General features: G+C 48.4%; 1 protein-coding gene and 1 pseudogene across 1 annotated transcript in view; both read left to right on the top strand.

The window, feature by feature from the left end:
- The window catches only part of SPOCK1 (SPARC (osteonectin), cwcv and kazal like domains proteoglycan 1), a 516,896-nt gene that overhangs the window by 401,186 nt on the left and 101,564 nt on the right, over positions 1–14,146 (top strand). The gene's annotated exons all lie outside the window — the stretch shown is intronic.
- Positions 2,341–3,254, top strand: LOC109252105 (transcription factor BTF3-like; annotated as a pseudogene).

The following is a 14,146-nucleotide window of genomic DNA, read 5'->3' on the forward strand; positions in this document are numbered from 1 at the left end:
GGTTACTAAATTAGTATCTCTTTCCTCCAGTAAACTATGAGTAACTTAGAATAGGAACCACATTTATCTCTGGCTCACTGCTTCATCCCCAGCAGCTTACCCAATGCCTAGCACAGAGAAGTGACTCAGTCAGTAGACACTCGCGTATCGAACATCGGTGGATGGGGAAGGGAGAGAGATGAGGCCAAAGAGGTGAGCAGGGGTGCACCATGGAGGTCTCTATGTGGCCTCCTGATGGACTTGACAGGAAAATAATGGAAATGAGAGTTTATTGTGTCCTTAAGGACTGACATGATGGAGTAGTTTGGGGAACTCTTTTTTGTCTTACTTGAAGGAGTAGCTTGGTGAACAAATGTAATCTAATGTAAAAATCTCTACAGACAAATGAACTCCTATTTCTGGAACTCTCAGTCCTGGAGAAAAGACCTCAATTCACCATTTACTGTATGTGTACCTTCACACCAGCTTTGTGTCCAGCCCCGGGAATGACAGAGATGAACCATTCAAAGCCCTTGCCTCGGGGTACTCTGCGTTTGGAGGCAGGGGCTGATCTGTGATCCTCCAACAGTGAGCACACTTGGACCGCTGATAAGGAGGAAGGCTTAGAGAGCCTGGGAGCCAGAGGGACCCAGAAATTCATGTAAATGTGGCTGTCCAAGAAACTGTTATTTTTATTTGCCCTTGATTGTAAACCAACACTTAAATGTAGAGGCTGCCGATGGGCACATCTCCACTGAGAGATGTGCCCAGGCTCTTTCCAAGTACGGCCCAGGGCATTTAGCTGCCTTGTATTCATGCTTTTCAAGACGGAATTGTGTCTCACCTTCATCTACAGTGAGGGTTTTATTATTTCAGTTTAGCATAACCCTTGGGAGTGTCGTCTTGTGCTGGTTTTGTGCTCTTCTGCTAGTCCCCGTTACTTTCTATCCCTGGCTACAGTGCCTGCAGCTTGTAGGCACTCAATAAATGTTGGTGAAAGGAAGGGTTGGAGTAGAGAAGAGACGGTCCCTGGAAAGATAAAGGAAGTGACTTTCATACTACCACGTTTGAAGGCAGAGCCCTCAAACTCATAAAGTGTCAGGTTCGTTAGATACACCTTTGCACCCATCTGGCCCACTTCACCATGCCTGTCTTTGTGTCTCTGCTAGTCTTCGCCTCTTGCCCATTGAACACAGAGAGGTGGGAAGGAAAACTGTGCCCCAAGTTTCCTTATTCTTGTGTTGCTTTTTCTTTGCGGCTTGGCTCAGTTCCATGGCTGTATAAGCATGTAAGGAGATGAGGGAGGAGGTAGCCTGGAATCTGAAACTGAGCCAGAGAATACTGTGAGAAAGAGAAAGTGCTTCATGATGACAGGTGCCTGAGAGTCTCAGGAGAATCAAGTTGCTTCTTGTCAAAGCCCCTTGCTTGAAAGCCCAGGGGAACAAAGGGATTTTCCTTTTACAAAATCTGCCTATTCTATTTGTGCCATGACCCCTTTTCTCTTCCAACTTGGGGACTCTGGAGCTTTTGAGAGGTGTTTCATGCTTTCAAGATGAAACTCTGCATAGCGTCTGAACTTGACTGAGTCTGCTCTTTCATTGACTTTAGGCAGCAAAAATGCTTGCTGTGTTGTGGTCCCCCTACTTGGCTGTGCCTTGGGGAGTGTGGAGGCAGGATTGGGCATGGTGCCTGCCCTCTAGGAGTCGGCACTTTTAGCCGCCACTGCAGTGGAAGTTCAGATGTCCCCCAGCAGTCTGTATCTGCCTGCCAGATGCCTGCCATGCACACAGGGAGGAAGGCCTGGATATGACCAGAGACACAGACTAGGGGTTCAGGTTCCCTCCTGCAGACCAGGACAACAGAAGTGCTCCAGGGTGGAGAACAGAGCTGGGATTCTTCTCCTCCTCCCAGGGTGTTATGATTCACGGATGTGTTTGTTGGCTAATTGCTTCTCTGTGAGAAGTTTGGAAATTACACAGCAATTTTGTTGACAAAAGGATGAACTTCAAATTGCTGTTTCGCAAAAAATCGTTTTGTTCTTGAGGCAAGCTCAACCCTTGTTCATTGAAATAGAATCTTAAAACTAGCATCTTGTCTCACGTGGGATTTGCACATTTTGTTAGAGAAAATATTGCTTCCATTTCTGTTGTTCTAAATGATGGACCGTTTCCAAGTTGGTTCCATTTCTCCATGGACTCCCAACCAAGTAAATGAGCAAAAAATACCTAGCACCAAGTGTTAGATCCAGTGCTTATATTCCAGCCGATTATTTGGGGAGTAGAATGTCCAGCCTGCTGGTGGCCTCGGTCACATTGCTAGGTACTTCAGAAGATGCCCTTCTTTTCCTTGTGAAAGCTCAAACCATAGAGCTATCTTTTATGATTACAAGCTCTCGAGTGAGGACTTCCAAAGTATCTTCAAAAATGAGTTTTTAAAAGCTTACTCTCTAGCTGCCATCTTGCGTCCCCACGTGTATGCGCTTAATCTCAGCTGGTCCACCCGAGACCCCCTGAGCGCCAACCCTAGCCCCCCGCGTGGTCCCATTTCCGCTCCAACAAGATGAAGGAAACTATCACGAACTGGGAGAAACTCGCCAAAACTACAAGCACAAGTGCACATTGGTGGGAAAGGAACTGCTCGCCGAAAGAAGAAGGTGGTTCATAGAACAGCTACGGCAGATGATAAAAAACTTCAGTTGTCCTTAAAGAAGTTAGGGGTAAACAGTATCTCTGGTATTGAAGAAGTGAATATGTTCACAAACCAAGGAACAGTGATCCACTTTAACAACCCTAAAGTTCAGGCATCCCTGGCAGCGAACCCCTTCACCATTACAGGCCATGCTGAGACACAGCAGCTGACAGAAATGCTCCCCGGTATCTTAAACCACCTTGGTGCTGACTAGGTTAAGAAGGCTGGCTGAAGCTCTGCCTAAAAAATCTGTAGACGGAAAGGCACCACTTGCTACCAGAGAGGATGATGATGATAAAGTTCCAGATCTTGTGGAGGATTTTGATGAAGCTTCCAAGAATGAAGCCAACTGAATTGAGTCAACTTGTGAAGAAGATAAAGCTTGAAGAAGTGACTGGGAGCTGCTACTTTATATTATGACTGCTTTCTAAAAATTTTGTTCATGGATCTGATGAAATCTAGATCTCTAATATTTTTAAGCCCAAGCCCCTTGGACACTGCAGCTCTTTTCACTTTTTGCTTATACACAATTCATTCTTTGCAGCTAATTAAGCTGAAGAAGCCTGGGAATAAAGTTTGAAACAAGATTAGTAAAGTTCTTTGCCTAGTAAAAAAAAACAAAAAAGCTTACTCTCAGTATTTATACTTCTTTTTTCCCTAAAAAAATAGTGTAGATTTGGATGTTTCTGTCTCAGTATGAGATGATGCATCTGAGGGGACTTCGGAGTTGAGTGGGCATCCAGGTTCAGTGGAGAATATCTCTTTATGAAAGCCTCATCTGCTTTGCATGGCTTCCAGAAGTCAGTCCCTCGGTTTCCTATTGAATGAGATCATAAGCAGGAGACACTGAGAGACAGTAGCATAGCTCTCCAGGTCCTGGGTATGAAGGAGACCTTGATAGTATCCCACTGCCCTCAGGTCACTGGCACCAAGGCCCTCACATTGTAGAAGGTGTGGGAGAAGGAGGAGGGTGGCCACATCCTGGGAATTAGCATGTTGACCACTAGGGTTGGTGCGTTCAATATGAGATATGGGCTGTTGCTACAGTTTGACTTTGGGAGCCTGAAGGCATTTCTGCTTGCCTTCCCCAGCAGGGCTAATGGAAAATTAGAAGCTATCAAGGGAGAGTGGCTGTAAAGATTTTTGGTTTTGTGTTCTTCCATTTTGGTTCAGAGGAGGTGTCAAAGACTTGGATGCTCACGAGCAGGGACCAGGAGGGAGATGGGAAGCCTACAAGGGTGGCGATATGCAGGCTCTGTCAGGAGCAGACCCTCTCATCCTCTCTCTGTTCCTGCATTTCTGTAGCTCCTCATCTAGGTCTCACGTGGCTCTCCAATGCCTCCTACTGGCTAGGGTCGCGTTGTTCTTCCTGGCCTCCTCTCCGGGCACTCAGACTGTGTTCTCCTCTGCTTGAGTAAATGCAGTAGCTTCTTCTTGCTCCTCACGACAAAAATAGGCTCTAGTTAGAATTTGAAGCCTCTTTCCTAATCTCTACCCTTGCTCCTGGTCTCCCCCATGCCTTGTTCTTTCCTTGTCTTCAGAACCTTGAACCAAGTTGTAAGGCCACTGAGAAGACTTCTCCACCCTTGGGTTTGCTGTCTTTCAGTTCCCACAGCACTGAGGGTCACTTGCCCTGGTCCACCATGTCACTGTGGCCAATCTGGTAGAATATGCTAGCTGATCCATTTGTTAATCTACTTGAAAACTCTTTGAAATTGAGAACCATGACCTTGCTACTACTTTGTGAATCTCTCAACATACAGTTTCCACCAGAACAAAGGTGATTGGCATGAAAAGCTAAGGACATCGGAGGGGGCGGGGGTGATGGTAGGTAAGATGAGTGGCAGCAGGATTAGCTCTATAAGGTTGATAGATTTGACATCCTGATATCATCACTCTTTTTACCTTTCTTTATAAATGCCTTGGAGCAAGCGTCAGGTGATTTGTATCCCCAAGTAGAAACACACCCATTTGGGAGACAGAGACTGCTCACCTTTCAAATCTGTGAGAGATTGCTGAGCCCACGAGAAACGGACAGCCATCTCACATGGATTAAAACCAGTGGTGGTAGGAAGTTAAATTTGCCTCGTGAGTTTGTAGGAGGTGAGCATGTGACTTCACTTCCATGATGTTGCTCCGAGACTACAGTCACATCTGTGGACAGCTTTGTGGGATGTAGGCCCTTCCCTGGGGAGGAGACCACATCCATTTTGAGGTAGAATATTCTTTTGGCTAATGCAGGCACAGTGTATTTGAGTTGGGGGGGAGGCCTAGAACCTAACTAGTCTAGCCTCTCCTGGTCCCCACTCCTTGACCCCCCAGCAGTGTTTACAGACATGAAGACTGAGACCGGAGGAGTCAGGTTATTGTCTCAGCAGAGACTAGACCCTGAGTTTCCTGACTTCCACTCAAGAGCTTTTTATGGGAGGGTAACAGATGCTTATAGGCACCAGGAAGCTGAGAGAAAACATAGTGTCAGCAGTCCCATGTGTAGAAATCCTGGGTGAATGGTTCCGGTTAAATAGAGCTACCCCTGTGTTTTCCCTGGCTCACATGCTTATTTTGGTTCTTCTTTCCCTCTTTTTTTTCTGCCTGCTTCCTGACTTCCTTTCTGACGTCCCCATTGCCCTCCCTCCCATGAGACTTAGGAAGCCATCTCTCGGCCCCTGAAACATCAGCTGGTGCTGTGCTTCTGGCTCTAACCTTGCCTGTGTGCCATGTCACAGTGCTCCCTGGGTCCCCAGCCCTGGAAGCCATGCCGTGCCATTCACTGGGGGAGATGCTGCCAGCTGTTGCTTCCCAGAGAAGCAAAATCTCAAGCCCTCCCGGCTGAGCAGACACCAAAGGCTGTGGGAGTTTTGAGGGTGGGAGATCTTGAGGAGATAGCTCTTTTAGATGAACTTGATGACATGAACAACAGTGTTGATCATGATAATAGTCACATAACAATAAAGATAAAATAGCTACTGTTTACTGATGCTGCACCATGCCAAAAGCTTTATTTACCTCTCTTCTCTCACTTAGTACCTAGCCCCAAAATGCCAGTGGTGCTATCCCTGTCTTCCAGAGGAAGACACGGAAGTTGGGAAAGGTGAGGTGGCTTGTCTCCGTTCACCCCTCTCAGGACCCAGACTGAATCAGGGCCTCTTGGGAAGAGCAGAGGTCGGAGGGGTGGAGACCTCCAGCCAGCAGCTCATTCACCTGCAGCCTACGAGTGTGGCTGTTGCCTCTAGGGAAGAAGGGAGGTCACTCAGTGACTCTTTCATCCTCTGGCCCTGCTGCGCTTACTCAGGTGGGAGGAAAAGAAAACCAGGTTGTGCACTATCCCCATCATCTGTCTGTTCAGGAGGCTCGGCCTCATGTATTCTTATTTATTGATTTCATTCATTTCCACAAATACCTACAAGGACTTCTCCAGCCGCTGGGGAAATGACGGCTTGTTACATAACAAGAGCATTTGATCAGGACTCAGAAGACATTAGTCACCTTTCAGCTTTCCTGTGTGTTATCCCGGTAACCTTGGACAAATCGTGTGATTTCTCAGAGACTCCGCTTCTTCATCCATCAGACGAAGCCAATGATGACAGAGGCAGCATGGCTGTCCTTGCCCAGTTTCTGCACCGAGGTGGCAGCTGGTTGGGGGACGATGAGCCCTTGACATATTGTAACCTTTGGGGTGGCTTATGTTGTCCCTGACCAAGAAAGCACGTGGTTGGGCAGAACGTGTCATGGAGAGAGATTATGGGAGAGGAGCAGAGGGAAGGAGCCAGAGTTCTGGAAACAGTTCTTTGCATATTTCGAGGAGCTCAGGTGTCCTCAGCTGGGAGGCACCAGGTTAACCTAGGGAATGGGATGGGAAGATTCAGGGCCCTTCTTAGGAAAAGGAAGGAGGACCAGATGGGGAGTCCCGGTGCTAAACACTCCCAGAGCATTTTTCATTTCATTTGCCTTAAATAAAACAGCGCTTGAAGTAAGTGTTGTTGTTATTTTCAGTCTACAGATGGGCAAACCAGACTCAATTAGCATGTGGCAACCCTGGGATCAAGCGGAAGTCCTTCATACTGCAAAGCCCATGGCCCCAGCCCAGAATGGCGCTGCCTTGTGGGAGCAGGAAACGGGGAGGGGTTTTGTGCAGGTGAAACTATAGTCTGATGCCATTTCCCACACATCTGATTAGCAAATACCTGAAGAACCTCGCAGGCTTTCCAAGTAAGGATCAAAACTAAAGAGTGCAAAACTTAAGTAGGTATAGGCCTCATCATTTCTGTCATTGTCATCCACTTGAGTAATGGTGGAACAGGAATGGACTTGGCCATTTTCTTTCACAAGGGCGTGTACCTGACCTTCCTGGTCATCATTCCCCTAGGAAGGGTAAGGTTCTTCTTCCCCAGTGCATAGAGTGGATGTGTTCTTAGTGGTGGCTAGGACACAAGTCTCTTTCCCTGAAGCATCTCCTTCCAGCCATCCCTGTCAGTAGCCTGCCTGCTCCCTCCTTCTGGTGTCACAAAGCCAGTGGGGAGGGCGGCCATTTTCTTTACACCCGGTACAGATGGTGAGTGGGATCATTGCACTGGAGCTGAGCTTCTGTTTGGGGAAATGTCACTTTCCTGCTCTTGCCTCTCAAATGCCTCAGAGCTATGGTTTGTCATGGCCCTAAATTTAAATCTTGGTTTTTCCTTTCTAGTAACTTACGGATCCTTTCTGACAGCTCCCGTTAGGTCCGGGTCACACGTTGCTATCCTTGGTCACCTGCCCTGTGCATGTGTGCGCCTGTGTGTCGTGGCATGAGGTGGGGGCAGTTCTGGATGATCTCAGTGGGGCTACTTAGGGAACCCTCAGACTTGTGACTTCCTTTTGTGGTTTGTTTCTCTGGCTGCTGAGAGTCCCTTCTGTTAGAATTGCTTATTTGGTTGTGTTCTGGAACCATGGAAACTTTATAATTTTGTTCTGATTATAACTGCAATAAATACAGTGTATTTGTCTGTGGCAAATTATGTGCTCTGTATAAATCCCCTGCCTTCGAAACACGGTGGATCCCTCCAAGGGCCCATTATTTCTGTGGAAGGCTGAGCTTGTGGATAGCCGGGAAAGTACCCGGAACCAGTGAAATGGTGGCTGTTCCTGAAGGAGGGAATGGGTCACTAGACAGCTGAAGAGAGATTCTGGAGATTGAAAAAACTAACTGACATTTTCTTTCTGATATAACCGCTTCTGTGGTCCTGTAATGTCTTTAGCAGGACATTTATTTTTTACTAATACGTCTCACAGGGAGTTTTTTGAGGGGGCAGGGGGATCAAAGTGACGAGTTCCTCTCAAATAGTGGCTTCTCGGTGGCCCCCTGGACTGATTCTGCTTCAGCTCATTTTCATCCCTCAAGTGTTTTCTGGGTCCCAGTGACAGCCCAAGCCCTGAGAGGAATGCTCAGGAAGGTGAGCCTTTGCCCACCAGGACTGTATGGTCTGCAAGGAAGAAGAGAGTCATCAATCACCCCACCGTGGCTCCAGCTTCTGGGGCACGTCCTGCTGCTGCACAGCGATGCCGTTATCAAGCAGAAGGGGCAAACCCACCTTGTGGGGCTGGCATTTATGGCATCTTTATGGGTGACAAGTGAAGTGACTCAGGCACCCTGGGCACGGTCCCCGAAGCAGCTGCGGCTGCCTGAGTCTGCGTGGGGATGAGGGTGGGTCTGGCAGGGGGGAATGAGCACTGTACTGTGCCAGGCACCCAGCTGAGTCCTAACCATAATCCTAATTAATCCTCACAGATCAGGGAGGCAGGTTCCATTAGCATCCCCATTTTATGTATGTGGAAACTGGGCATCACCACCTGAAGTGACTTGGGGCACCTGGGTGGCTCAGTCGGTTAAGCATCTGACTCTTGATTTCATCTCAGGTCACGATCTCATGGTTCATGGGTTCGAGACCCACATCAGGCACTGCACTGATGGTGCGGAGCCTGCTTGGAATTTTCTCTCTGTCTCTCTCTGCCTCTCCTCCGCTCGATTATGCATGCTCTCTCTCAAAGTAAACAAACGAACAAACAAACTTAAAACAAATTAAATAAAAAGAAAGTTAAGTGACTTGCTCTAGGACAATGAGTGAGCAAGCGAGAGTTGATAGTTGAGTCTGGGTTTGTCTGTCTCCAAATTCCTGACTCCTGTAGGACTCTTATTAGATCCTTATTTACTTCTGTCACACTGGAGGGACAGAAGCTTGGCCAGGCTCCCCAGGAAGAAGGCTGAAAAATCGTCCATTCCTTCCATAGACAGGTGTGGCAGGGCCGACAGGTATCCTAAACATATCGTGTGACTTTCATCTCTCCCTGAGCACATGCTCTGTGTCTGGCCTTGTGCTAAGCACTTGATACACATCATTTCATTTTTTGTTGATTTTTTTCTAGCATCTGGCTTCCTTTTCTAGAATGTAAGCCCCTAAAGGACAACACAGTATCCTCTTTTGTTCCCTGCTATATCACTATCAACTAGAATATTGCCTGGCACATAGTAGGTGCTCCACAAAAATACTAGTTGCATAAATGGATTATATCATCCCATTGAGTCAGGTATTATTATATCCTCCATTTTATAAATTAGGAAAGTCGGGAACAGGAGGCTTAACTCAGTTTCCCATAGCTAGGAAGTCTAGAGCCAGGGAGGATTTGAACTCACTCTGGCTCGTTCTCATGCCTCTGCTCCAACCCTTCTCTGATCCTGGGAGGTCAGCAGTGTAGTTGCCGAGGGTTTAGGTGGCTGATATACTGGCTTCCCTCTGAACTTCACACGTGGCTTCCTCCCAAGGCAGCAAAGGGAAGGCGTTAATTGATGAGCTTAATTATCTGTGGCAGGGACACGATGGAGGTGCCACAATGTGAGTGCTCGTTATTACTTTGTTGTGCAGGATTCCCCCAAACGGGAGGGAGCCCGCACGTTGCAACAGGCTCTGTGAGACAGTATCTGTTCCACTTCTTTTATGGGGGTTCCCTCCCACCCTCATCCAGAGCTTGGTGTTAGACTGTTTGAAAAATCACTCAGCTGTATGAAACAAAAATTATGTTACATGCGGAGCCGCTAGCTTCCTGGAGATCACAGTTGGCCTTCCTTAATGAATTTTGGCCTGATTAACACAGGTTCTGGATTGATATCAAAATACACAAGGAGAAACTTGGTAGGAGTGGGAGGAGACTAGTTTGAACTTTCTAACTTTGAAATCACAGGAAGCAAAGGCTTGTGTGAAGCTTGGAGCCAAGGACAAGATGTGTAACGAGCTCCTGGATCTTTGAAGTGGTGTTGCCTTGCTCAGACTTCTGTAGACTGAGGCGCTGTCCAGACTCTACCGCCTTCCTGGTCCCATTCCATGCCCAAGGGCATGAGGCTGGGGTGCACATCTAAGGCTGATTGACCCTCAGAAGCTGCACCACCTTCTCCTGTGCCTTGTTTCCTTGGTACCTGGATGACTGTCCTGCATCTTCATTTAAACTCACCCTTGGGGGATCACCTGGGCAGCTCAGTCAGTGAGTATCCGACTCCTGGTTTTGGCTCAGGTCGTGATCTTACTGTTGGTGGGTTCAAGTCCTGCATCAGGCTCTGTGCTGTCAGTGCATAGCCTGCTTGGGATTCTTTCTCTCTTTCTCTATCTCTGCCCCTCCCCTGCTTGTTTGTTCGTTCTCTCTCTCTCTCTCTCTCTCTCTCTCTCAAAAAAAATAAATATTAAAAAGATTAAAAAATAATATACTCACGCTTACAATCCCCACAGGGACTTCCAGTGGTGTCTTGTCCCCAATGCCTACCTCTTCATAGCCGGGTCTCTATTCTTGCCCCTCCTTTTTGGATTCTTGAAAATTCATTTATATAACTATCCCCACTCCCCCTGGTTGGAGTCCTGGCACCTCATCACAAGACTCCACTTTTTGCAAGTGTCGGGCATGTCTCATGCCCCCTTTGTCCTCAGGGCTGACCTCCTGGATTGAGATCTGGATCTTTTTGTACATCCCCAGAAGTTAGGTACCTGCGTTCCCGCCTCAGATGCCTGTATGTCATCCAGTCTTGTGATCTCCGTATCAAGCCGTTGGCAATCTCAGAGTCACCGGATCTGTAGTTTGGGCTTCAGTGGAAAGAAAGTACGAAAGGAGAGGGGTTCCCCATGAATGACAGGACCTAGACATTTCTGGACATGGAATAAGCACTAGGAACCATCAGCTCACGCTTCGCTCATGGGGCAGAGTGGCCACAAGAGTCAACCTCATGGGACAGCTCATCAGATTCCAGGAGAAAGGAAATGAGATCTGTGTGGGGGTGGAAACTCTATCATCAAAAGAGGAAAAAAGACAGACTGTGCAGTCTGCACCATGTCCACAACTCAGCTCCATCATCAGACAATGAACTCTTGCCAAGGGCATTTTATTACTTAAATGTATTTTTCACATAGGTGATGCCAAGCAAAGAAAATCCTGTTTGAGTGATATGACTTTTTCATTCAGCACTGTAGGCTCTCTCATCTCTAAGCAGTAAAATCAGGCAGTAATGCAAAGTTTAAGTTACTGTTTTATTGAAAAAAAATATCACCTTCATCTTGTTGCATTTGGTCAAAAGTCTGATTTGGCATTTTTGGTCACCTTTACCTACAGCTTCATTTTCGTTGGCTCTTTTAAGCATATGCAGCCTTTATTCATAAAGGCATTTGGGGTTTATTTTTCTAGAGTGAGTAAAGGTGGAGAGAGGAAGGAATTGTCTAGAGCAGACAGAAAGTGAGGCTGCCTGGCTGGTGATGTTTATCTCCTGTCGGGCCATGGTGAGATGTTAATGGCTTTTTTTTGACCTTGGGGAGTGGTAGCTTTGGAAAGAATTGGTGGATAGCTTAGCTAGTATCTGTTTTCTCATTCCGCAGAATGTCAGGGGCTACTGGGGGTGCACGATGGACTCCTTATCACCCTAGAAATCTGCTGCCCTTTCGCTGTCTGCATTTCTTCTCCCTTATGGGTGAGGAGAGAGGGTTTTTATGCAGAGGGGTCATCACTTGAGAATCCAAGAATCCCGAGTCCCTGCCTCTCCTCTGTGGTAAAGATGACAGAGACAGCGGACAGCATGAGGAAGGTGGCCCAGAACTGCCCCTCAGAAGATGGATCCACAGGGGTGCTTTGGGATGGTCTCCAAAGGAGAATCAGAGTAGAGAGATGCGTCGGCGTTGTCGAAACTCCGAAGATTAAGTACTTATGAGCCTGCATTCTTAAGAGTTTGGAACCAGGAGAAAATGAGTGTGAATCCACAGAAGAAGCCTTGGTTGGCTGCTTTGGAGAGGTTATGACTCTGATACAGAGTTCTGTTCCCTCTGAGCTTCCTTTTCATTAGTGACGTTTTTGGCCTGGTAGGGCTTTGGGGGCTTATTGCCTACCTCATTCGTGTTTTTATTTCACTGAATAAATAGGAGCATCTCCTCTGTTCTGGGCCCTCCTTTAGGTACCTGAGAAGCCGCAGTAAAACACCAAGATCCCTGCTCTCGTTGAGCCCACATACCAGTGGGACCACAACAAGAGCCCTGTCGGGACACTTGGGAAAGACACCACCCGTGTGCCTTTCTACGTGCAGAATGATGTAACTACGTGCACGCCTTCTCAGCACAGTCTGCAGAGAATTCCCTACAGCTTGGCTCTCTTTGTAAGAGAGTCATTGCTGCAAGCGCCCTGGGCTGACCAAGAGGACCACTGTCCCATGAGCCTGCTAAACACATGACATGGGACCATATAAACCCTTAAGAACGCAAGCCTTAGTGTCAGATGGCCTGGGTTTGAATCCAGACTCTGCAGCTCAGAGTTGGGTTTCCCTGGGCAAACAGCATTTCTGAGCCGGAGTTTCTTCATATGTAAGTCGGCTGTCAGCAGAGTTCTTGTGGTGAAACTGAGGGTGAAATTTAACGGGGAGAGTGTAGGAAAAGCTTGTAGCACAGCCCCTGTTTCCATGACTGATTGTGGATATGATGTGTATCATGAAGACTTTGAAGCCATTTCTACCAGCACCGTGGGGGATATGGATATACTTCGTGTTCGTAGCTCGTCTCTGAGTGGTGCGCAGGTATATTACACAGAGGCTCTGAAGTCTAGCGGTTCAGTCGTAACTGTGAAGGAAATACTAGAGGTCAAGAGGAGCAGGCGTGGGCCTGTGGAAGGGCAGTGGCATGGGTTGGAAATGTGCCTGGGCCAGGGGTGTCCTGGGGGAACATTGCCCAAGCGGAGAGGCTTAGGGTAGGGGGAGAGTGAGCCTGCCGTGTGAGGGGGGCACCAGAGTGGAGCAAGGCCTGGGCAGGGCAGCTGGGACCAGCCGTGGAGGGACTGGAGCAGTGTTGATGGAGAAGTAAGATCACACCCAGAGGGGATGGGCCTCAGAAACAAGGACTTGAACTCAGTCTGGGCATGTGAGGAAAACATCAGCACTGGGCCATCTTTGGCCTGATTCCCGGTAGGCAGGGAGGATCAGACTGGGTAGGAGGCACCGTGCAGGTGTTGCATCTGATGGACTGGGAGAACCTGGGTGTCATCCACAGGGCCGAGAAACGTCAAAGCCTTGAGATCTTGGTGACAGACGACTGTCTTCCTTTGGCCAACTTGACGGCAGCTCCTGGACCCCGAGCCGTGTGGGATTGCTTGGCAGGCAGCAGGATGTCCTTTCATCTGCCCGAATATCTGTTGGTCTGTCAGCGTTTATTTGCTACCTGTTCTTTTGCAGGTCTTTTTCTGGGCACTTGGGCCACACAAGTGAATTACGACATCTTATTTGTGGAACTCATAAGGGAGACAGGCAAGAAAGCAGTCATCACGGTGCAGGGCAGCGTGCAGTGGAGGTGGGCACAGCTGGTCGGTGCCCTCGTGGAAACCTGCCTCGGGATCCCTGGGGGCTGCAGACAAAGCAAGGCGTGGAGGTGGAGCGTGTCACGGGAGAGTGTGAAGGGTCCACTTCGGGGGCCGTGTGCCAGAACAGAGCAGGCATGGGTTGGGAAAAGAAGCAAAGGGACCAAGCTAGAGGGGTTTGTGGGCTGTAGATCACGAGGACCCTCTTCTGGGGTCACGTCTTCATGCTTCCCTGAGGACGCCAGGGACAAGGAACGGGCATGAACTGGGACAGAGAATCACACAAATTTGCATTTTGCAGAGATCCTTCAAGTGTGGGACAACTTTCAGGGGAAGGGAGGGATGAGGGCAGGATTAGCAGGAGTGGAGGCACAGACTCAGATCTGTTTTCCGCTGTGTGCCAGGGCAGGGCTTGCTGCCAGGCCCTAGGGACCCCCCACTTATCCATTCCTTCCCATACAGTTGCAGGAGGCTTTATCTAGTGACAAGGAAAAGGAGGCCTGGGTGGGTGATGCGAATCACTTAGACTCTTTCCTCTAGAAGGCAGTGGAGGGAGTCCCGTGTCAGATTCCCATTCAGGCTGACAGAGACAGGCAGAACCTGGGCAAAAGGCCTCTCCCCTTCCATCAGCACAGCTGGAGAG

This window comes from Panthera pardus, unplaced genomic scaffold (genome assembly GCF_024362965.1).
Source record: "Panthera pardus isolate Hobbes unplaced genomic scaffold, ASM2436296v1 HiC_scaffold_2, whole genome shotgun sequence".
Taxonomy (NCBI): domain Eukaryota; kingdom Metazoa; phylum Chordata; class Mammalia; order Carnivora; family Felidae; genus Panthera; species Panthera pardus.